The sequence below is a fragment of the Oryctolagus cuniculus genome, chromosome 5 (assembly GCF_051225735.1).
Source record: "Oryctolagus cuniculus isolate XC-2025 breed Fujian yellow rabbit chromosome 5, ASM5122573v1, whole genome shotgun sequence".
In the NCBI taxonomy this organism is placed as follows: domain Eukaryota; kingdom Metazoa; phylum Chordata; class Mammalia; order Lagomorpha; family Leporidae; genus Oryctolagus; species Oryctolagus cuniculus.
The window spans coordinates 144,093,240-144,117,205 of record NC_142871.1 but is presented as its reverse complement, the minus strand read 5'-3'; the positions used below and the strand labels follow the sequence as shown (position 1 = coordinate 144,117,205).

At 44.5% G+C, this 23,966-nt stretch overlaps 1 protein-coding gene across 26 annotated transcripts in view; it reads left to right on the top strand.

Moving 5' to 3' along the window:
• ATXN1 (ataxin 1) overlaps positions 1–23,966 on the top strand; it is a 451,593-nt gene that overhangs the window by 78,190 nt on the left and 349,437 nt on the right. For 5 of the 26 annotated variants that reach the window (XM_089333292.1, XM_089333291.1, XM_089333305.1 and 2 more), the window contains one exon: positions 442–503. The exons of the other annotated variants lie outside the window; for them this stretch is intronic. The gene's annotated coding sequence lies outside the window, so the exon portion shown is untranslated. The remainder of the gene's footprint in view (positions 1–441; positions 504–23,966) is intronic. 26 annotated transcript variants of the gene reach the window in all.

Below are 23,966 nucleotides of genomic sequence, written 5' to 3'. Positions count from 1 at the left end.
GCCCCTCCTCCCACTTCCATTTTCTCATTATTCGAAGGACTTGGGATCGCATCATTTTTGAGGCTGCCAGGGCTGCATGTGTGAGTCACGTGTTCCTGGACACTTGCGTATGCTCGTTTTAGAGACCTGGAAATGCTTTTTCCAGTGAGCCCAGAAATTTATTTCCAATCATCTTCTCCCCAGTTTTATCATCGGTGTGTGGGAGGCTTCTCACACTGTTGCCCCTCCGAGCCCACCAAGAGGTTAATGACTTGTGAGGAGCGGGAAACTGGTGGGAGAGAGCCAGGAAACTTTGGCCCTTCGGCGTTCATCCCACTGGTCACGTGAACCTGTGTCGCGCCGGATCTAGTTTCCCCGCGGAGGAATCAGAGGGCTGGGGCAAGGCTGGCGGAGTTGCGTGATGCGGCCCGGAGCGCCTCATGACTGACTTCTTCCTCCTAGAAGCCACCGTCGGAGCACAACTATACTAGAAACCAACTGACCTGGGAAGTGACACGTCTGAGGTGAGAGACGCACCAGTTGTCCTTGGCTCGTTACTACCCGTTGTGTACAGGCCTTGAAGTGTCACAATGTACTCCCCAAATCCCTACAATCACTGTGTCAGTGAAAGATATTTTTAGAAAAGAAACAATACATTAAGTTAAAAAAAATAAATGGATTCCTCAGTGTTCCACGAATAATTCCGAATAATTCCGCTTTCATTTGTCTGTCTGATCTCCCTCTCCTGTAGTGGGTGAAAACGCCAATGAGGCATTTGTCCAAAAATGTTAATTGCCAATAAAAGCCATTTTTTGTTGACCAAAGGGTGCAGAGATTCAGTTAGGAGGAGTTGGGTTTTGAGATCTATTGCATGGTTAACCATGGTTAGGATTAATGCATTTCAAAGTTATTAACGGATGTTGGGGCCAGTGCAATGGCATACTGGGTTAAGTCACTGCCTGCGGTGCCAGCATCCCATGTGGTTCTGGTTCTATTATTGGCCACTCTGCTTCCAAGGCGTCTCCCTGCTAACACACCTGGGAAAGCAGCAGAAGATGGCCCAAGTTCTTGGGCCCCTGCATTTATGTGGGAGGCCCTGGCTTCGGTCTGGCCTAGCCCTGGCCTTTGCAGCCATGTGGGGAATGAACAATGAAAGAGCTCTCTTTCTATGCTGCTGTCTTTCAAATTAAAACATTAAATAAATAAATCTTTACAAAAAGAATGCATGTTAAAGGTTCTTCCCACAAAAGAGACTATTTCAGGTGCTGGATATTCACTAGCTTGATATAATTATTTCACAGGATGTATCTCACGATACCATGTTATACCTGTAAATATATATATATATATATATGTATATGCACACACATATATAGATATGCACACATATGTATAATTACTTGTCAGTGAAGAATAAAAACTTGAAGGATCTTTCTCTTTTCCATTAAAAACAGAGTGACGCTGGGTTCCAACCATGCCCTCCTTGTGACTCCAATGGATTCCGGTGTTTCAGTCCCCACAAACTGCCTGACTCCCCTGCTCTGTCCTGAAACTGAAGTATTGTCTAGCTCTGGGTATGCCAGGCAGGAAATTCCAGCTGCCTGTGGGAAAGAGGTGTGTGTTTAAATACACACACGACACACAAACACACACATTCACTCCTTGTGCAGACACAGCACACTCAATATATGTGCATACATACAATATATACACATGCACAAATACAAACCACACGTACTATGTACTCATACATACATATAATGCACAGATACACATCTACTCAACACTTACACACACACTAGAGCACTTCAAGAAGTTCATGGGGGCCGGCGCCGCGGCTCACTAGGCTAATCCTCCGCCTAGCGGCGCCGGCACACCGGGTTCTAGTCCCGGTCGGGGCGCCGGATTCTGTCCCGGTTGCCCCTCTTCCAGGCCAGCTCTCTGCTGTGGCCAGGGAGTGCAGTGGAGGATGGCCCAGGTGCTTGGGCCCTGCACCCCATGGGAGACCAGGAAAAGCACCTGGCTCCTGGCTCCTGCCATCGGATCAGCGCGGTGCGCCGGCCGCAGCGCGCCGGCCGCGGCGGCCATTGGAGGGTGAACCAACAGCAAAGGAAGACCTTTCTCTCTGTCTCTCTCTCTCACTGTCCACTCTGCCTGTCAAAAAATAAATAAATAAATAAATAAATAAAAAAAAAAGAAGTTCATGGGAAAATGGAATTAAAAGAAGTTGATGTGGGTGCAAAAAACTTCGAAATTCGTGCATATTAGGCTTCTTTAGGAAGTTCATGGAAAATACATGTTATAAAAAAAAATGCATGGACTTAAACATTTTTTGCACCCAAATAAACTTATCCTTTAATTTAGTTTTTCTTCAGACTTCTGGTGGCACCCTGATGTACACGACACACACATGCACAAGCACAAACTACACTCACAGCACACCCTATCTTGTTTTTAGTGAAAGCACCTGGATAAAGGTGGTGGCCAGGGATATCACAAATGGAAATCTCATGATACTAAACTTGTTTCACAGTGTCGTTTACTGGAAGTTACAGCATGGCCTTGCTTTTTTGCGCCCTCATGTAAATAAACGAGCAGGAGGAAAACAGATTGGATGCCACCAAGAGTATTTTTACTTTTACTCTTCAATGTTTGGTTTGAAATATTGTGTTGAGCTCGTCTACAGGTTGCTACAACTTGTGGAAAGTTACTCAACCTGCAGTGTAAAGTAGGTGTGTGCTTAACCAGTTCTGAATTTGAGGAGTGCTCTAGGGGTCTGGTGTCATTGAAATAGAGACTTTCAGTTAGGGAAGATTTGGATTGTTGACCTGAGCTTGGAACCCTGGCTCCATGATTTCCTGTGACCCCAGAGCTATTTCCAGAATGATTCCTTTCTTTACTGGTACCAAATGTGTTTTCTCAAGTCCCCAGGAGATGGACACAGTGTTAATAGTTTTTTTTTTTTTTTTTTTTTAAACAGGAAGGGTTCTAAGTAAAGCTGCTAAATGCTCTGTCTCCCATTCTTAGAAATTCATCAATATTATTTTCACCTGCTGTCTCCTGCCTGCTTATGTTTTACTTTTGGTAATGACTGTAGTACAGTGAACACAAATCCTTGGAACTTGAAAATAAATGAAAGAGCTGATGTTAATATTAAGTTCTCAGCAAGCCACAGTAGATTCCCAAATGGACTTGGGTGTCATATGAGTGCCCCACATTTTTTTGGGTAGTCAGAAGCACAGGGGTATTAAAAGGAATTATAGCAAAGTACCATTTCTTTTTGCCTTATCTTTTGTTTAGGGAGGATTTCCAGCAGAGGTATTTTTTTTTTCTTTCTTTTTTTCTCAGTTGCTATGGCAATACTGATTTTACAGAGCTTTGGGGACCTCTATAAGTACCAAATAAAGTTAGGTATGATAAAGGCATGAAAAGATTGTGGAAATGGTGTGTATTCTAAATATAGGTGTGCAGATTACATTTGTGTGCATTTTTGTTTTCATTCTCTGTGGAGCTTGATTGTGTCTCTGTGTGTGTGTGTGTGTGTATGTGTGTGTGTGTGTCTGTGTCTCCTTTTATTTCAGACTGTTGTAGAAAAACGCTGATTCATAGTGTCATTGTTTTTTGTTTCCCCCTTGGGGAACTTCTGAGTCTATTTCTGAGTTCATTTCTCTGTAACAACCCTGAATTTAATCTCTTTGGATAACCTTTATTTTTTCCCTCTTGCAAACATAAGGCACTTTGCTTTGTTTATGCTAATACATGTCAGACTAGCCCCACAAAATTAGAAGAAATGCCAGTAATTTCACTGGGCTCTTGAGTATGAATTTTTTTCCTGTTTCTTAATATATTAGACTTGTTAGAGTGAAGTTTTAGATGCTGATAGCTACTTTACTGGTGTAGCATCCACTCAATCTTGTCATCACCCAATCTGTAGAATATGTACGAAGTAGACCCTGTGAAAGTTTTCTTGGCCACACAAGTTTGATTTTGGAGATGAAGAGGTTTTTCAGATATATTAAACAGGTTTTGCTACAGTAAGTGGAGATGGTACTGTCAATTGAACTTTCCTCATATACTAGCCAGCAGGTGGCTTGGGTTACATGCCAATGGCTTGCTGGTTTTTATTTTAGAAGTTGAGTTCATCATGGAATCTTGGAGAATGTGAAGTAGTGAACCCTGATTGTTCACATGAAGATTGTAATTCCACCTAAGGCATATGGTGTCACTGCAGAAACTAGATGGAATTACAGCCCCTGTGGAAGATGGCATTATTTATTGAAATGCTTTATGGAGTTAAATGATTTTGTAAATATGCTGAAAATTCATGGAATTTAGAAACATAATCCCAGCCCAGCCACATTAGAGGTTTTCAGTAAATATTTATTTGACTTCATTTATAACTTTAAATAAGCTATATGTTTTTTAAAGAAAGCTTGAAAGATTTGTACTTAAGTATTCGTAGGATTAAAAATATCTTGCCTTGAAATGCTCTTAAGGTTTTCTGATTGTTCTTGATGCACAAATTGGCTCCCTATGTGAATATATTATTTATTCTTTTCTGTTTCTGTCCTCAAGTGTAATATTCACTGTCTGTAGTGGCCAAGAATCCTTACTTTGGGCAAGTCTGTGTGTCCTAAATAATTCCTTCTAGATAAATCTCTGGTTTTATTGTAGTCTTCATAAAGCCTGTATATTGCATACCTGGTTTGATTTTTTCTTCTTCTTCTAAGATTTATTTATTTGAAAGGCAGAGTTACACACACACACACACACAGAGAGAGATTCCATCTGCTGGTTCACTACCCAGGTGGTCCAATGGCCAGGGGTGGGCCAGGCTGAGGCCAGGAGTGAAGAGCTTCATCCTGGGCTTCCAAGTGGGTGGCAGGGGCCCAAGGACTTGGGTCATCTTCTGCTGTTTGCAGGCTGATGAGGGAGCAGCCAGGACACGACCTGGTATCCCTGTGGGATGCTGGCGTTGCAGGAGTGCCTTTACCTGCTGTAGTAGTAGACCTCCATGAAGTGAGTAATTAGATAACCAGAATTGTCAGCTATCTGTTAGCACATATTAAGGATGCCTTTCTTATTGGCCTTGATGAGGACTAGTATTGCTAGGATAATTCATTAATTCATGATTCATTGCCAGATTTGAACTGACTTGGTTTTCACACCCTGGGTGCTATTACTTCAATGGGATATGCCTTCTATAGTAAGGTTGGAAATTCAGAAAGATATACTGTATATGTTAGAGTAGGATGCAGTCTTTATATATTTTATTGTCCACTTTGTACAAAACAAAAATTGTAATGTAGTAGTATGAGTGCCCATACTCCCCCTGCCTCCACAGACACCTCGTGTGAATGTATTTGTCACAATTAAGGAACCACACCCAGCTTCCCCCATTTTTAAATTCAAACTCTTATTCCTCCCACCCCTTCCAGCACCTGGTAATCAACATTCTGTGTTCAGATTGTTTTTTTCCCCTTATTTTGGCTCCCACATCTAAGAGAGAACATACTGCCTTTCTGTGTCTGCTTTATTTTCACTCAACATAATGTCCCCCAGTTCCATTTATTTTGCTGCAAATGACAGTATTTCATTCATTTTATGGCTGAATAATATTCCACTCTGTATATATACCATATTTTTAAATCTGTTCATCTGATGTGGACACCTTGGTTGGGTCTGTATTTTGGCTATGGTGAACATAAAGATAAACATGGTGGAGCAGGCATCTCTTTGATACAATGATTTCATGTTTTCTGGATATATTCCCAGTGGTGGGGTTGCTGGATAATATGGCAGGTCCATTTCCAGTTTTTTAAGACATTTCCTTACTGTTTTCCACAGTTGCTGCACTAATTTAGTTTCCTATCAACAGTATCTAAGAGTCCTTCCTTCTCCTGGTCCTCAACAACATTTGCTACTCTGTCTTTTTGATACAGTCTTTAAATTTTCAAATTGGTGTTCTGTGTTTTAGGGGGATTATATATAATGTGTGTCAGAAAGTATTACTAAAAACACTTGCTAATACCATCATGCCCTGCAACACAGAGTATTTCAATTTGCATTTTTGTGAATGCCATGCATATATTAAGGGAATTCTGTTTGAAGACATTCTTTTAATTATCAGAAGAATCAAATTAATCATGTATTAGTTCCAATTTTTAAAAGCATTTATTTATTTATTTGAAAGGCAGAGTTACAGTGCGAGAGGGAGACATGTGCGTGTGTGCGCGCACACACACACACACACACACACACAGAGAGAGAGAGAGAGAGAGAGAGAGAGAGAGATCTTCCCTCTGCTGGTTCATTCCCCAGATGGCTGTGACGGCTGAAGCTGGATTGATCCGAAGCCAGGAGCCAGGAGCTTCTTCTGGGTCTCCCACATGTGTGCAGAGGCCCGATCACTTAGGCCATCTTCTACTGCTTTCCCAGGCACATTAACAGGGAGCTGGATCAGAAGTGGAGTGGCCTGGACTTGAACTGGTGTCCAAATAGGATGTGGGCACCACAGGTGGAGGCTTAAGCTGCTATGCCGTGGTGGCGGCCCCTACTTCTAATTTTGTCCCTTGAAATACTCCATTTTTAAAAGTTTGTATGCAGAAGAGAGAGAGCAAATAAATATACTGGTTGAGCTAAAGTCAGTTATTATGAAATCATGCTTTTGTGTATGGATTTGATAATATTTAGAGAGTATTTTAACTTTTACAATCTAAATATTCTATAATGGCTGTTTTCTCTGTTTCCTGATTTGGTTCAATGTAGATTGTAACATCCTTTTTGTTACCTGTAAGCATTTTAAGTTAGCTATATAAATTAGACTCAAATTTAATGAAGTATAGTCTTCTGGTATGCCTTGCCAATAAAAAGAAGAAAAAAAGTTAATAGTATTTTTTCTTCAGATTTTAATGAGGAATATGGCTAGATTTTATAAAAGTTGACCTTGAGTTTATTTACTTATTTATTATTATTGTTGGGAAGGCAGAATGAGAGAGAGGGGAGTATTATCTTCCATCTGCTGGTTCATTCCCTCAATGTCTGCAACAGCCAGACTGGGCCAGTTTGAAGCCAGCAGCCTGGAACTCCATCTGGGCCTCCCATATGAGAGACAGGGACCCATACACTTCAGCTGTCACCTGCTGCTTCCAAGGATGTTAGCAGGAAGCCAGACTCAGGTGCAGAGTTGGGACTGGAACCCAGGCATTCTGATATGGGTTATAGGTATCCCAAGCAACATCTTAGCCCTTGGGCCAAGAAGTTTAATTTCAAAGGTTTTTTTTTTTTCTTTCTGTGGTGGTGTGGGTTGCAGCGACAACATTGTGTGTTCCTCTGCAAATGAGCCTCCTGGTCTGTGGGTGGGGGAAGCCCCTCGAGCGCCTTCACGCGTTAGGCATGCAATTGTTCCTTTGCAGAAAGGGGAAACCCAGGCCCCACACTCCACTCATTCTGAACAGTGGGGTGGGGGAGGTGGGGGTAGATGGAAGTGTCCTTTCGCAGAAGCCCTTGTTGGAGAAGCTCAGCAGTATTCGATAGCCTTCCTTTGCTATCAGCATGTGCTAGAATCTGCTATATGAATGACGAGACTGGTCAAGCCGGGAAACATGTCCAGTATACGTACAGATTGACTGACGTGACACTGCAGACTTTGAAATCCTTTCCCACGTAATAGGTAATTCTGGAGCCAGCAGTTGAAGGGCGCTTGTGAGTGTCTGTGTTTATTTAGCTTCACAAATAGGTGAGTTCGTTGACCGTTTCCTGAGGTTTTATACAGATGTCGTTCAGGTGTGCTTTTTTTAAAAAAGTATTTATTTATTTTATTTGAAAGTCAGAGTTATACACAGAGAAAGGCAGAGAGAGAGGTCTTCCATCCGCTGGTTTACTCCCTAATTGGCCACAAAGGCCGGAGCTGCACCTATCCGGAGCCAGGAGCCAGGAGCTTCTTCCAGGTCTCCCACACGGGTGCAGGGTGCCCAAGGACTTGGGCCATCCTCCACTGCTTTCCCAGGCCATAGCAGAGAGCTGGATGGGAAGAGGAGCATCCAGGACTCGAACCGGCACCCATATAGGATGCCGGCACTTCAGGCCAGGGCATTAACCCACTGCGCCACAGCGCCGGCCTCCAGGTATACTTTTGATTTGTGTCCCCTGAAGTCCTCCTCACTTTTAGAATATGAAGGCGAATTAATGAAAAATCTGCAATTCTTAAAAACCACAAAACCTCCTAATTTAAGAGAGGAGACACTTAACTTGCTAATCAGTTCCTAAAAATTTATAGGTTATATAATAAATTCAAGGAAATTGAGCTATGTATTCATTAAGAATACATTATCTCTATTAGCCGAGACTAAATGATTGAGGTTTTTCTGAGTGCTGAATACTCAGACAGTACAAGTAGAGATGTCACTGGTGTGGCCCCTCAGGAACTCCGTGGAAGCTTCAGACCTGTCATTGCCTAGGATGTCGCCATTGGCAAATTCCCTGAGCTCTTTGTGAGGAAGCTGGGTTCTATCAGTAGTTTCCAAATGTACCTTCAGAGCTCTGGGTCTCTCAACAGACCTCTGTCTAATTAGCCAAGGGCTTGGGGGAGGGGGCTGGAGGTTGGGATTAAGACCTAGGAATCTTCCAGTAGCTGGTAGGCAACTTTAGTTCACAGGACCAGTCAATGAAGCCATCTTTAAGACCACTCCCTACTATTACAATCTCAATAAATCTACAACAGGTAGTCTTTGGTGAGTAAGAAGCAATCCCTAAAGCCTTGAGCCTCCCTTAAGGAATCCAGCAGGGAACGTTGGAAAATGAGAGCAAGGGAATGCACTTGGTCATCTCCAAGAGCCACTGCCTGCTCTTAGACAAGTGTGAGATGGGTCCGAAGAATTAGAAATGTGATTTCTCTCTGCCTTCTCGCCCTGGAAGAAACTGAGGCAGTAAGAGTGTCACAAGTCCTCGAAGCTTAGGGGATGACTTTGAGATACCCTTGCACCCTCCAGCTGTGAACTATGGGCCTGATTTGTCTGAGCACCAGCCCAATGATGAAAAAAGTGGCCCTATGCTGTCATCATGCCAGACCGAAGGAAGGGCCGGAGAAGAACCATGAACTAGGAGCCATGAGCAGCCCAAGGCGCTGACAGCTCCCTGGCACTCTGATGCACTGTCCCCTCCCCAGCCCTTGCAGCTTGGGTACAGATAATATCCCTGGTGCTGGGGGCGGGGTGGAGGGGAGCAGGGAGCAGAGCAGAGGGGGAAGGGAAGCTTGCACAGATCCTGAAGTGGCAATACCCGTGGTGGCAGCAGGGCCAGTTGCCAAGAAGAAAACTCTCTGGAAAGCCCTGTGGTGCTGGCTGCCAAGCATGTTTGTACTAGAATAGGGTTCAGAAATTCAAACAGAGCACTGTCTGTTTGTAAGGGCTCCCATGAAAGGTTTGTTTGTCCCGAGCCTAACTCCAAGAGTCTGTCTGTCACAAATGCTCTCAGGTAGCCCCAAATCCCCTTGAATATAATCCCCCAAATGCAGAAGACAAAGGCCTCCGGTCTGGAGCTCTTTCATGCGGAGTGAGGCGTTTTTCTTCGGAACATCGCTGCCTTGTGAATTTTGAGGAGGGCTGTGTGTCAAAAGTGCCCGCTGGGTGGTTCACAGAGGTGGAAAGTTGAAATAACCTTAAAAGCACTGAAACGCAGAGAGTGCCCTGGGTATTCCAACAGCCACAGTTAGCTTTGGAAGGCTGTGGATGCGGAGGCCCAGGGCTTGCTGATAGAGAGGGCAGCTGTGGGCTGGCCCATTGGGCACCGTCCCCATCCCAGACGTTGTCCCAGGCCAAGGCGAAGAAAGCCGAGTCCTGCGTTCAGCTAGACACAGGGGCGTCCAGATTCTCCTACTCTGAGCCTCCCAGCCAGTACTGGATGCTGTTACAAGAGAAGCCCTCTTCTCTCTCTCTCTCTGTCTTTTTTTTTTTTTTTAATTGAAATGGCCAGATGGCAGCAAGTAAAGGATACCTTTTCTGTCATGTTTTGGAAACCTGGATCTCATCAGCTTTCTGGTTGGTTCTGGCTGTCAGGGTTCCTTGTGCCAGCTCAGCCGTGAGCCAGGTTTCTGAGGTTCCTCCTGACCCAGGTTGGCAGGCTCTTAAAAATAACTGTCACTTCAAGTTCAGCTAAAATATATAACTAGACAAATAAATACGTAGAAAGTATATGAACAGAAGTAGGGAAGTGAGGATTAGCAGGCCGAAAAGAAGCAGTCATGCCATGAAAAATACTGTAAAGGACTCTCGGAGGGTGCTTGCTTGTGTTGTTGCTTGTACGGTAGATGTGGGGAGTTTGACACCTTCCTCATGGCCCATCGCTTCTCACTTCCCAGATGGGAGGTTTTGAGGGGCTGAGCCCCTGGAACTATTTTTTGCAAATAACTTCACTTGTGTTTGTCATTGGTTCATCCTGGGCACTCTACGTGAATGTGGCCCAGGATCCTGAAAAGAAATGAAACGCCGCATTCATTTCCTCCTCGCTTTTTCATCTATTAATCTTTAAAATCATTTTCGGTGGCAAATCCTCAACTACAGGCTGATTTTGCTGATCTTGGGGGTGAAAAGTGAGAATAGCAGAAAAGGAGAAGAGAAATTGTTTGTATTAGAATCAGCGTTGACTAAGTGTTCAGACACAGACGTTGGGGGTGTGTGTGTGTGTGTGTGTGTGTGTGTGTAGAGGGGCTGTAGAACAGCTGCTAACCAAGACAGAGTTCAAGATTTGGTTCTGGTTCTTTAGCTTTGATTGCTGCCTTATTTCAAGGCGCTTACCCGAAATTGCAGAAGAGAGGGTGGGAGATGACATTGACAGGCGGCGAGTTATTCGTTGTGCAGCGTGACTTCCATTTTCAGGGCTGTGCTGTATTCAGAAGAGTAGACAGCAGTGCGTTCACGGTGCATCTTCCTCCCACCACCACCTTCTGTATCTGCCATGTGTGTATCTCATTGGCATTTGAGTGCACGGTCCTTAAAATTGCTGACAGATAACCTGCCTTGCACAATTTGCTGGCACCAGAGCCTGCCTGTCAGTGCTCTCTCTATGTTCTTGGAGAGTTGTATAATCACAGTTACTCTAGGTTATTGTGCAGTATTGCTCAGTGACTAATGGCCTCATCAGGACTTGAAAAATATATAAACAGCTCAACAGAGGCAATTGATTCAGGGAGCTCCTGTCATCCAGACAAGGGAATACAAAAGACAGAGGTGTGCTGCAGCGCAGGCATTCCCACAAATCTCCTGCATTCCTGCTCTGATGGGGAATCATTTGCATAGGCACGAGGTGGGAGTGCCAGTTGTTGTCCTAATTGGCTCTTACTTGGTAGTCTTTCATGTGCATGTTATCCGTGGTGCAACTTTTCTTCCCTTCTCTTAAATACTGCTGATGGTGACAGCTCTGGACGGCGGCCCTAGCATCATCCTACACTGTAGGCTTGTAGGAGGCTCTGGTCCTGAGCCCTGGTTTCTTAAGAGTAGCATTACAGTGGAAGCTGTTCATGCAGTGGGACTGCCTGGCTCACTGCTATTTTTTTGAAAGATTTATTTATTTGAAAGTCAGAGATACACAGAGAAAGGAGAGGCAGAGAGAGAAAGAGAGAGAGAAAGAGTGGTCTTCTATACCCTGGTTCACTCCCCAATTGGCTGCAACAGTCTGAGCTGCACCGATCCAAAGCTGGGAGCCAGGATCTTCTTCCAGATCTCCCACACAGGTGCAGGGGCCCAAGGACTTAGGCCATCCTCTACTGCTTTCCCAGGCCATAACAGAGAGCTAGATTGGAAGTGGAGCAGCCGGGTCTTGAACTGGCGCCCATATGGGATGCTGGCACTTCAGGCCAGGGCGTTAACCTGCTGCACCACAGTGCTGGCCCCACTCACTGCTACTGTTGATTGAGACAGATGCTCATTCTTCTCCTTCTGCAGTGTCCAGCCGAGAGGCATGGGGGTACAGCCTGGTCACAGTGGAGAAGCATACAGAGAGGGATCCCTGTGTCTGTTCAGAGCACTGGCGAGTCTGGGAGGAGAAATAGCAGTCCTCTTGGTCCTGTCTCCTCTCCTTAGGACTTTATTTGATGCTCTGAAATTTTCCACCCCTTCCACCCAGTCTTTCCATCTCTCAGCTTGATCATTGATTTAATCTTTTAAATTTTTTGATGGAATTACTTGTCTCCAGTCCCTTGCTGATGTAATGATTCCAACCACACTTAAAGAAATAATGCATGAGGGAGTATTGTGCTTTCTAAAATATTTAGATGAATTGTTTCTTAGGCTTACGCACAAGTTCAATCTTAAAGGTGTTGGGGGGAGTACATACTCATGGTAGTATTTGAACTTCTTTCTGGTTGCTTAAGACTTATGTGACCAACTGACTACCATATATACCAGTGCATAGCAACCACCCACGAAATTTGTTCCACTTTAAAGTTTAAGCTGGTGCTGTGGTGTAGTGGGTAAAGCTGCTGCCTGTGATGCCGGCATCCCATATGGGCACCAGTTCAAGTCTCAGCTGCTCTACTTCCAATCCAGCTCTCTGCTATGGCCTAGGAAAGCAGCAGAAAATGGTCCAAGTGCTTGGGCCCCTGCACCCGCATGGGAGACCTGGAAGAATCTCCTGGCTCCTGGCTTCAGATCAGCACAGCTCCGGCCATTGTGGTCATCTGGGGAGTGAACCAGCGGATGAAAGATCTCTCTCTCTGTCTGTCTCTACCTCTGCCTCTGTCTCTCTGTAACTCTGCCATTCAGATACATAAATAAATCTTTTTAAAAAAAATAAAGTTTAAGCTGCTGGAGAGTAGGAAAGTAACCAGATTTCTGTGCCTTCTGAAAGCTGCCCCTCACTCCCTCTCTTGGGCGACAGCTCATCCCCACCCCCATGTTGGGGCTGTCCTGGCCTCTTCTTGCCTTGAAAGATTTCATGAATGATGTGCTCATGGGGATGTTTGTTACTTTGTTACTTTGCCCAGAGAAGGGTATGTCTCAACCAAAGAAACTGAAAAGTACATTGGACAAGAATTGATTTTGGAACTCAGGGCATTGTGGGTTAGGGAAGGAAAAGCAAGAATAGGAGAAAACAGAAGGAGAGGTTTGGGGGCTTGTGGGCTTTTCTGGATCTCCTGAAAGCAATAGATATTGATGAAGTTGCCTTGTCCCAAAGCTGCCTCCAGATTGCCACACGGGCCAGTTCTGGAGCTGCTCCCAGTGGAAAAGCCAGCTACAGGGCTGGGGCCTCCAATACTCAGTGAGATTTCAAGCGCTCTGATAAGTCCCATTATCACTTGTGAATGTGAGAGGTCATGGGAAAAATACTCCAAAACAATGAATAACCAAGAAAAGAAAAAATGTGATTAAACCTTGGGAAATTCTTGGCATTTTTTGACTGTATGCTATCACTTTAAAACACAGGCAGATAATATAGTACCAGATTAAATATTTCTTTTTAAAAGGGATTGTTTTTAAAGTTCTTCTTACTACTAACTGCATTCGGAACTCAGGACGGGATGCCACCATTCCTTTCATGGTAAAACAGTGATAAATGTTCATATGCATTGAAGCCAAAGAAGCTTTCTATTACAAGACTGAAATAGAACTTGCTGGGAGACACTAATATTTGACTGATCTTCACCTAATCCTCCTGTTTAACTCGGGATATATTACTTTATTTTAAAATGAAAGCTACAGGTATTTACGTGAGGATTTTCAATGCATTCTTTCTCTTAGGTAGTCTAGCTCAGCAGTCCTCAGCGTTCAGGGTACTTGAAAGTTTTTGTTTGCAATATCTAATGGGAAAGTCAAGGGATTTTTCAAAGTTAATTTAACTATATTTGACTTTTGCCTAACTTTTTTTTTCCCATGTCATTTGAAAGGCAGAGAGAGACAAAGATAAGCAGAGAAAGATTTTCTAGCAGCTGGTTTATTTCCCAGATGCCTGCAAAAGCTGGGATTGGGCCAGGCTGAAGCCAGGAGCCTGGAACTCAGTCCCCCAAGTCGGTGGCAGCCATCACTCATGCCTCCTAGGGTGTGCAATAGCAGGAAGCTGGAATCGGAAGTGGAGCCAGGACTTGAACTCAGGCACTCTGATATGGGATGTTGGTGTCCCAAGCTGCAGCTGCCAAATCCTTGCCCCTTGCCTAACTTTTTTTTTCCCTTGCCTAACTTTTAAATGTAATGTCCTGCATTAGAAACTAACTCCACTATGTTTTTGTTACTTCTTCCCTCCCTCTCTCCCTCCATCCTTCTTCTCTTCCTCCTTCCACTTCATCCATCCATCCATCCTGCTTTTCTTCCTCTCCTCTCCATTGTTTTTGGCTGTTGTTGATTAATTTTTGTGGAATTACAGCAGTGGTATTGGGGCAGACATTTGGTGGTTGTGAGGACACCACTTGCGATGCCTGCATCTCATGTTGGTGTGCATGGTTTGGAGTCTAGCCTCTATTACTGATTCCTGCTTCTTGCTGATACACACCCTGGGAGGCAGCAGGTGATGGCTCAAGTGCCACCCATGTGGGAGACAACAGCCTGACCCAGCCCTGTTCAGTTGTAGGCATTTGAGGAGTGAGCCAGTAGATGAAAGATCTCTGTGAAAGATGAAAGAGTCTGTGTCTGTCTCTCTGCCTTTTAAATAAAATAATGTAGTGGTGTCTACATATATTCAAGTCAGAAAATTACTAGTATGCTGCAAATTCCAATTTCTCAGAAAAGGTAATAACAACAGCGTTCTGGAAAGGTCCATCTGAATTCCCCCATCCTAGGCTCCTCCTCACCTTTCTGTCTCTGGTGTCCCATTTCCTGCTGGGAAAGTACATCTGCCCAATGACTGCCAGGTTCTCTGTGAGCGTAGCATATCCAACCATCTGTAAGTAAGAAGGTGATGTCTGGCTGATTAGATAGAATAAAATGATAATGATTGGGGTACTGGAATGTGTCATTGTCAGTGTTTGAAATGAGAGTTACCAAAGTAAGTGAAGCTATTCAATAGTCAAGACTTTTAATGTTGATACGAATGTACATTTTCTCAAAGTTGAGAGAAGTTAAACTAGATATTCAAGAAGCCAGGCTAAGAACAAGTAAGAATGCCCGTGGAGATTCTAAAAGTAATTTAGACATGGGTGCTGTACATTTTCCTTTTGAATCTGTGCCACGGTGGAGAGACCAATCAACACTAAGCCCTCAACATTATTGCTACCATCTCTTACTCAATCCAATTTCTAATTCAATTCAATAAAGTTTCTTTTTTTCCTTTTTGCTGTTGGTAAAATTAAGTGACAAATGAAATATACATCTGAAGTTATTGCCAGAATGTAGGGGGGGGGAACACAACAACAACAGATCTTTATAGGCAGACAGGCACTGAGAAAAGTTGTAAAGAGAAATTCATGTACCTGCACTAAGCGCTCCTCAGACAACCACTGAATTTGAAAAGACTGTACTGACAGCTTAAAGTGCACTATAAATACGGAAACTAGGGTGTGGTGATTGACAAAGCCAGAATGAATTGAGAGCAGCAACAGGAAATCATCAACAGTTATATCTGAATTTCATCAATTGTCTTTGCTTGCATTCACAGTTAGTCATCCAGTGAGAAACAAATGTAGGTGAACATTTCACTACCTAAAACAGGAAGGAGAGGTTGGAAAAGACAAATGTTCATATTAAATCTACCCAAAGAGTAGCCTTAGACAGGCTACTACCCAGAGGACCCACCTGCACTGCGAGAATGAAGCAACATACAGGTAAAATGAGAGAAATACGTAGGATTTAGGAAAAAGCACCCCAGTCCCCAGGTTCTGTATCCGTGTCTTTTTGTGGAGACATGACTTCCAACCACTCCAGACCTAAGGATGAAGATATGGAGAGAAAATAAATCAAGGACTGGAAAAATGATTTCGGCTACATATTGAAAATCAACTATGGTCAGGCATTTGACTTTAAAAAATAACGTGGCTGAGCTCCATGTGCCTCCTGCCCTGAGATGTAGGTGGGGTTTTCAAATAGTGCGCATTCTGGGGAGAGGAATGTAAAAAATAGAAGAACACACGTAATCAGCGCCTGGAGGGCCGAGCCTGCCCAGGGCCATCTCCCAGTTCCTGTCCAGTGTCCCCTGGGTTCCTGCACCTTTGTTTGTCTCTCTATTCCTCTCCCTGATGAAGGGTAGGGAAAAGATGCTCTAAGGACAAGGGATGACCTCTTGTTCTTCTTCACGTTTCCCATGGGGCTCTGCTTATGGTAGCCCCTGAGATGTATTTATGGGTTTCTTTTTTAATTGAAGTCAGATCAAAGCTCAATTATGAAAGGCTGCAAGATAGCACAGTGGGTGTGCAAGAACTGGAGAAGACCAACAGGGTCCAGCTTCTGTGGTGGTGGAGCAGAAGAGCCGTGATCAGCGCTGGTGATCAGCGTTTGTCAGCGGAACATTCCAGACGAGAGGCCAAAGTGGTGGTGGAATCTGGGCGGGAGATGTTTCCAACCAGAAAGGCTCATACAGAAATTCTTTGATCACCACAAGCCATCCACAACTGAAAATATAATTTGTAAGTTGGGAATCAAGATGGGAAACCCAACTTTATATATTTTATAGACCAAAAAAAAAAAAAAACCAAACAAACCAAAACACCCACCAGATAGAGAGGAGATGTGTTATTCGTTTGTGTTCTGGGACTAAGTACAAAGTAGGCACTCAGGTGAATGAAGAAGTCAGAGGATGTACGAAACCGGTCCCAAGACCAGCACGAGTTGCTAAGCATGTGCCGATAATGATGGGTTTGGTGTAAGGTGCTATTTTGTGCCTATTTTCTTTTTCCACAAGTGTATCATGAACCTGAGTGATTTTCCACGTGGACAGTCGTGACGATGGCAGGGACTTAGAATCTGGGGCTGAGTCCATTTGTGAGCACTGCCCTGCTCTTTTCAACTGTAGAAAGAGGTGAGGTTCAGAAAATATCATTTAGAAATCTCTTGTCTGTCCTTCACCAAGCTGCGAAGTCAGCCACCCTTAGCCATACAGTGCTGATGCACCGCTGTGTGTTCTGAGCATTCCTACTGTGGTTATGGGAGCCATGGAGACACTGTATGTAACTGTGGAGTTACCCATCTTGGTGTTTCCTTTCATGTTGTAGCTCTTGGGAATTGAGCATTTTGGCATGTCAGGGGCATGTGTAGTACTGCATGTGTTCCTTCCTCGCTGCGCCCACCCTGTCCCCGACTCTTCTTGCAGCGCCCTCCGTGTGAGATTCATCCCCATCTCTCCTGGAAAACTGTTGCCCTCGTGTGTGCCTTAAGTGACAGCCATAACGTTGGTGTCATTACCTAAAAACCCCCTCCTGTCTTCATTTAAATTTTCAAAAATCTGAAAGAAGGCAGGAAGTAGATGCCTATATCCGAGTCATGTGCTATTATTTTCAGATTTTATAGGAATATTGTGCAGATTAGTGAAAGGCTTCCAAGAGAAAACGTGCAGCTGTGAAGTCTTCTTTTTTTTAAAGATTTATTTATTTATTTGAAAGTCAGAGTTACACAGAGAGAGAATGAGAGGCAGAGAGAGAGAGAGAGAGAGAGGTCTTCCACCTGCTGGTTCATTCCCCAGATGGCCACAACAGCTAGAGTTGCACCAATCTGAAGCCAGGAACCAGGAGCTTCTTCCGGGTCTCCCACACATGTGCAGGAGCCCAAGGACTTGGGTCATCTTCTACTGCTTTCCCAGGCCATAGAAGAGAGCTGGATTGGAAGTAGAGCAGCTGGGACTCGAACCAGTGCCCATATGGGATGCCAGCACTGCAGGTGGCGGCTTTACCTGCTATGCCACAGTACCAGCCCTGGTAAAGTCTTAGCATTAATCTGTCAGCAGCTGGTTGTGAGTTAACCTCCCCAGGTTGCAGTTAAGATGATCTTATCAAGCTAGTGGTCCCTTCCAGTTGCCAGGGATGTTCAGGCACATGTTCCTGGAAGACCACCTCCCCAGTCTCTGCAGCTCCCACAGCCACCTCCACACAGATTTCATAGAACTCCGCTGGGCTGCAGCCTCCCCTGAGATGAGTTATGTGCCTAGGAATTTAACATCCGGTCTTGGAAACTGTAGCTTTGTTGAAGACTTCAGCCACGACAGGAACTTTGTTCCCAGTGAACTGCTTTGTCATTTTGAAATTGAAATCGAAAGTCTGAGCAGAATTCAGAAGTGCGCAGAGCAGGATGTTCTAACATCTTTGTTGAAGTCGTTTTCTTGGAGAGAACGTGAGGAAATTATCTGTTTTGCTAAGTGGTATTGATTTCCTACTCCAGGACAGTGGCCATTTCCCAGGATGTCTTTCCAAGACAGCTGTTCCGGCATCCGAGCCTGGCTTTCTGTCAATCTTCTGCCTGTTTGGTCTACACTGCGCTGAACCTTCTGATTGAAAAGATTTTTGTTAATGATGTCTGGGTAATAAAGTTGCAGCTACCGTAGAAAGTTCTTTGTAACCATCGAATAGCAAGCGTTGTCCTTGTAGCCTTTGGAGCCCCAGCCTGGACCGTGAGCTCCTGGGCTGGTTTGGGCTGGGGGTCATTGTGGAGCAGCCATGTTTCCCTTGCTTGTGGCTGGGAATAAGTGCAGTGGGACCATTAAAGAATGCCTGTGGTTGAATTTTGACTCAGAGCTGTTTTAAAATGCCAAACAGACCGAGTTCATGGGAAACTTTTTTGAGTTTGGCCAGCTGCAACATAAGAGTATAAATATACATGCAGGTTGATCATTTCAAATCCCAAAATGCAAAATCCTACATGTACCAAAGAACAAAAATTCCATGCCATGAAACTTTGTATCATGAACAAAATTGCTAAAAATATTACATTAAAATTAACTTCAGGCTATGTGTATAAGATAACCAGAAAACATTAATGGATTTTGTGTTTATTTATTTATTTATTTTATTTGAGAGAGTGCCAGAGAGAAAGACACACAAAGAGAAATATCCTATCTGCTTGTTCAGTCCCCAAACGCCTGCAATAGCCAGGACTGGAGCAAGCCAAAGCCAGGAAGTTGGGGACTCCATGTAGGGCTCCTATGTGGGAGGAGGGACCCGAGGACCTGAATCGTCACGTGCTACTTCCCAAGGTGCACTTTAACAGGAAGCTGGATTGGAAGAAGAGTAGCCAGAACTCAAACCAGGTACTCTGATATATGTTTAGCTTGGGTCTCATCCCCAAGATATCTCACTGTGTTTAAGTATATGTAAATATTCCAAAACCTGAGAAAATCCATAATACAATATGCTTGTGGTCTCAAACACTTTGGATAAGGGATGACCAACCTATACACATATGGTGGAACTTACCTTTCTATGGGAGAGGACTGGTGGCCAGAACAGACTACCAAGTACATTGCCAATGCCCTAGACCATTGGGTCTCTCCATTTTGCTCCTCAGAAGACATGTGGCAGGGTCTGCAGACATTTTTGGTAGTCACAGCAGGGAGGGAAGTAGCAGGACTGGCATCCAGTGAGGACATAAAGGACAGTCCTCACTGCCAGTGGTTCTCTGGCCCAAAATGTCAGTAATGTTGGAGTTGAGAAATCCTGCCTTTGGTCCTCTCCTTTTCGTAGTTTCTGAGGCTATCACTAGGTCTGTGTTGATGGAAGGCCTGAGGGGGGAGAGAGGTGGATACAAGAAGTGGCCACGTTGCCTGGAAATGAACTGTTTGGGCCAGTTCCCATTGTACCCAATGAATGTTTGGAATTTAACCTTCATGTATTGTGTTAGAGCTGACTTGTGTGTCTTCTGTAAAGCAGCTGTGTCAGTTTTTTATTGCTTCTGTAATGATTTCTCACAAAATTGGTGGCTTCAACAACACAGTTTACTGTCTTACAGTTCTCTGGGTCAGAAAGCCAGCACAGCTCTCACCCTTGCATTCCTTGTGCAGAGCAGAACGGGAATCCGTGTCCTTGCCATTCATGTGTCTTGGCCCATGGCTCCTCTGTCTTTGAAGCCAGCAACATCCCTTCACTTCCACATTCAATCTCCCTCTGATGTGTCTTCTGCCTCTTTCTTCCACTTCCAGGCACCCTTGTGATCCCCTTAGGTCTGCCCATACAATCCAGTGTGATCTGTGCATCTCAGCTTCCTAAGACCTGTGAAATCCATTGTGCTGTGTAGGGTAGTCACAGGTTCGGGATGTCTCTAGGGGGCCATGGTTCTGCCTACCCTAGATGTCAAGCCACTTACCAGTGCCATAGTTCACTGACTTGAGCCAGATGCAGAAAGAGAAGGGCTGTTAAAATGGCTTGAAAGAAGTCTCCTTCCAGTGGCATTATTTCAGTGTTTTAGAAGCAGTTTTTTTTCTTTAGTTAATGTAGTGTGACACAGAAAGTATTTGGAAGATGCTGAAAACTCCTTGTTTAAATTGGCAAAGACCCATTCCTATAAGAAACAAGGAAGGAACAGGTGGAGACTGTAGACAAGGGGTTCTAAAACCTGAGTGCCCTCCTTCGTCTTCCCCTGGGTACAAGGAGAGGGCTTGCTGGAAATGCACATGCCCCGGGGCAGCAGGTTAAGCAGCCACCTGATAATGGCATCAGGTCTGAGCTTATGTTCCAGTCTTGGCTGCTCCACTTCCAATGGAGCTCTCAGCTAATGGCCTGAGAAAGCAACCGAAGGTGGCCCAAGTGCTGGGGCCCCTGCTACCCACATGGGAAACCCTGATGGAGTTTCTGGCTCCTGGCTTTGGCCTGACTTAGCCCTGGTTATTGAGGCCATTTGGGGAGTGAGCCAGTGGTTAGAAGATCTCTCTATATAATCTCTCCCTGACAGTGAGAGAGAGAGAAAGGTCTTCCTTCCGTTGGTTTACCCCCCAAATGGCCACCGCAGCCAGAGTTACGCTGATCCAAAGCCAGGAGCCAGGTGCTTCCTCCTGGTCTCCCAAGCGGGTGCAGGGCCCAAGCACTTGGGCCATCCTCTTCTGCCTTCCAGGGCCACAACAGAGAGCTGGACTGAAGAGGAGCAACCAGGACAGAATCCAGCGCCCCAACCGGGACTAAACCCAGGGTACCGGCGCCGCAGGTGGAGGATTGGCCTAGTGAGCCATGGCACCAGCCTCAGATGAATATTTTTTTAAAATTTAGATTCCTGGGCCCTCTGTGCCAGATGCAGTAGGTCAGGGGTGGAGTACTGGGGTTCTGTTAGTGAACTTGTTCCTGTGATTCATCTAACATGGGGATTCCTGGATCACACTCAGAGAAAAGCAAATAAATATTCTAACAGATACATTTTAATAATAGTGTTTAAAATGAACTCGTTGTCAAATACTGATGTTAGATGTCAGAATAAACAAATACTTCAGTTCTGGAGGGTTTTATATATATTATACATATATATATATATATATATATATTCAAGTACACATAAGGGAATGTGATCTGTGTTCTGGCCTATCCCAGTCCTTGTCATATTAAGCCATATTCATACATCAGATAGGTAATGATGTTGACCCCTGATTGTTCTTATGGAGACTGGTACCTTCTCTATGTAGTTTACTCTTCTATTGATGTAAATTCAGTTTTGATTACTAGTGACTCTTGGGAATGTGAATAGATGTTCTGAGTCCCTTTTTGATGAGTTATAACCAGGTTATCCTTAGAGGTTTGGTTGGAAGCTCAGAGATGACATGTAAGAACTTCCTAACCCATAGGCATTGCTCAAAGTTAAGTCTGGAAACAAATCAGTCAGTTTCATTTTAGAGACTTGAAGTTCAGCATTGCCCTCCACCACATGCTGAAAGCCCACTTTATTCCAGAATCTTCTCTGATCCCCTCTCCTGTAAAACATGGTTTGCTCTTCTGCCATCCCATGGCTTTTCTACACTTCTCTTGTTCTGCTTTGTGAAGATCATCCCGCTTGTGGACATGCTCCCTTCTGAGATGGGCTGTCAGTTTCCTGAGGGCTGTCCCTAGCAGGTACTTCCTGCCTGCAAGTGACTGGCAGAATTCGGTTCCTCTCTGAAGTGTGTATTCAGTAAGTGTGTTGGTGCATGGATGAACATGTCGACAATAACGGCATCATCTTATACCTTGTCAGATATTCTTTCCCACTTGTTTAGCAATGTACAAATTTGCAGTGGCTTTTACAAAAACAAATTTGAGAATAGTTGTGTAGGTTGGTGAAGCCGTGCTATCAGAAATTAGCCAGATGAATGTATTTTCATGAGGATGGTCTGTAAGCTCGATTTTGTGTTCTGCACATGGCATCAAAATGCAAGATAAAATGGAGTTGTTGGCATGTGGCTGTGGTGAGCAGAAGCAGTTATTATATATTACTCGGTAAAATTCATATTCATATCTTGTCAGTTTACAGCGAGCCAGAGATCAAAAATAACATTTGTTTCTGTTTTAGTGACTGCTTAAAAAATACCTCAAATCATTTTATTTTCTTTAGCTTGACTTTGAGTTGTATTTTAAATATGTGGCCTTTCAAGCAGCAATGAAATGCTTCGATGCGACTTGGCAATGCCCAACAGGACACGCTTCTAGGATCATTTTTAATGAATCGAGTCTTTGACAATCTGACCCAAAATACAGGTGAGCCGAGGAGAAGCCGGAAAGGAGTCTGAATGCAATGTTGGTTCTTGGACCTTGGAATATTCTTGCCACCTGTTTTCTCCAGATCTCTCCTTTGTTGCTCTTGGACAAAAAGAGGGTGGGGGGACAGTATCATAAACTATGATTTGCTGATGTGTTTTATTTTATCTGCTGATTTTCATTTTGAATTGGCATGCAATCCATGTGCATATGTGTGGGATACAGTGCGATACAGTTTCAGTATTTGTATACACGCTGTGATCCCGGCCTCTTTCTCTTTAGTGGTGGGTTGGAGAAGGTACCATCGTCATCTGTGGTTTTATTTTGGGGAACACTGGGGTCGGATCTATGATCAGTAGAATCCCAGAGAGTTGATGAAAAGCCCCTGAAAGCAGTGGGGCACCGGGGTGGAAGGGCTTTGGCTGTGGGGGAAAGCTGGGCCCTGAGTGTTGGAGAGGCAGAAAGGGAACAAGTTGATTGGCATAAGCACAAAATAGGATTCACGTGTGCAATACGGGGGAAGGCAGAGGGGTTGATTCTGGTGTTTCTAGGTTGGGCAACTTGGTGATATTGGGGTACCAGTCCCCATAGAAGCAGTGTGTCCCAGGAGTTTCTCTCACCAACCACCATTGCTTCTCTGCTTTCCTTGGGCTTTATTTAACTTTGTTGCTGTTCATAGCTTGTGGCTAGAGGTGGCCTGGGGTGTCACCTGCTCAGGAGTGGGCGCAGGGTGGAGTACAGTCATCACCAGTGCAAATGCTGGGGAGGGAGAGGGAGGAAAGTGTTAGTTTGGAACTGACCTGGTGTGTCATGTGAAAGGCCACTGAATCCATTTTGCCGACCCAAGATTGCTCACCGTGGATTCTGAGGGCAATGGGGGAAGTTTGGTATTCAATTTAAGTTTGCCAGCCCTTTCCTGGTGACAGACGGTGAGAGAGAACACTCACCTTTTGTAACATAGCACTCCTGGAGATTCTTCTCGGCTGGAAAAAAGAGAGCAGCACTCCGCAAACCATAATTTCTGAAACGTTGCCATAAGTCAATAGTTTAAACACACTAAAATGGCAACATCAGGAAATGTGACTAAGAAGTCAATGCACACCACACCCTTTCCCCACCGTTGTGGTTGTCGAAAATTTCCACCAAGAATGATGTATGCAAAAAAGGGTAAGCTCTGGGGGTTAGGGCTCGGAAGCAGGCAAGCATTTGTGTGGTTCTGCAAATCCAGTGATGGAGCTTACAAGCAGGAACGGCGCCATTGGTGCCATTGGCGTGGCTCACCTTCCTAAACTCTGTGGAGGTTGGACATGGGCCAGAAGCAGCCTGTTCCTGGCCATTTTTCCTGCAGACACACAAGCCCTCCATTTGCTTGGCCTGTCTGACCGAAAGGGGCATTTTGGAGCACCCATTGGAAGGTCCCTTGGGATTGACATAC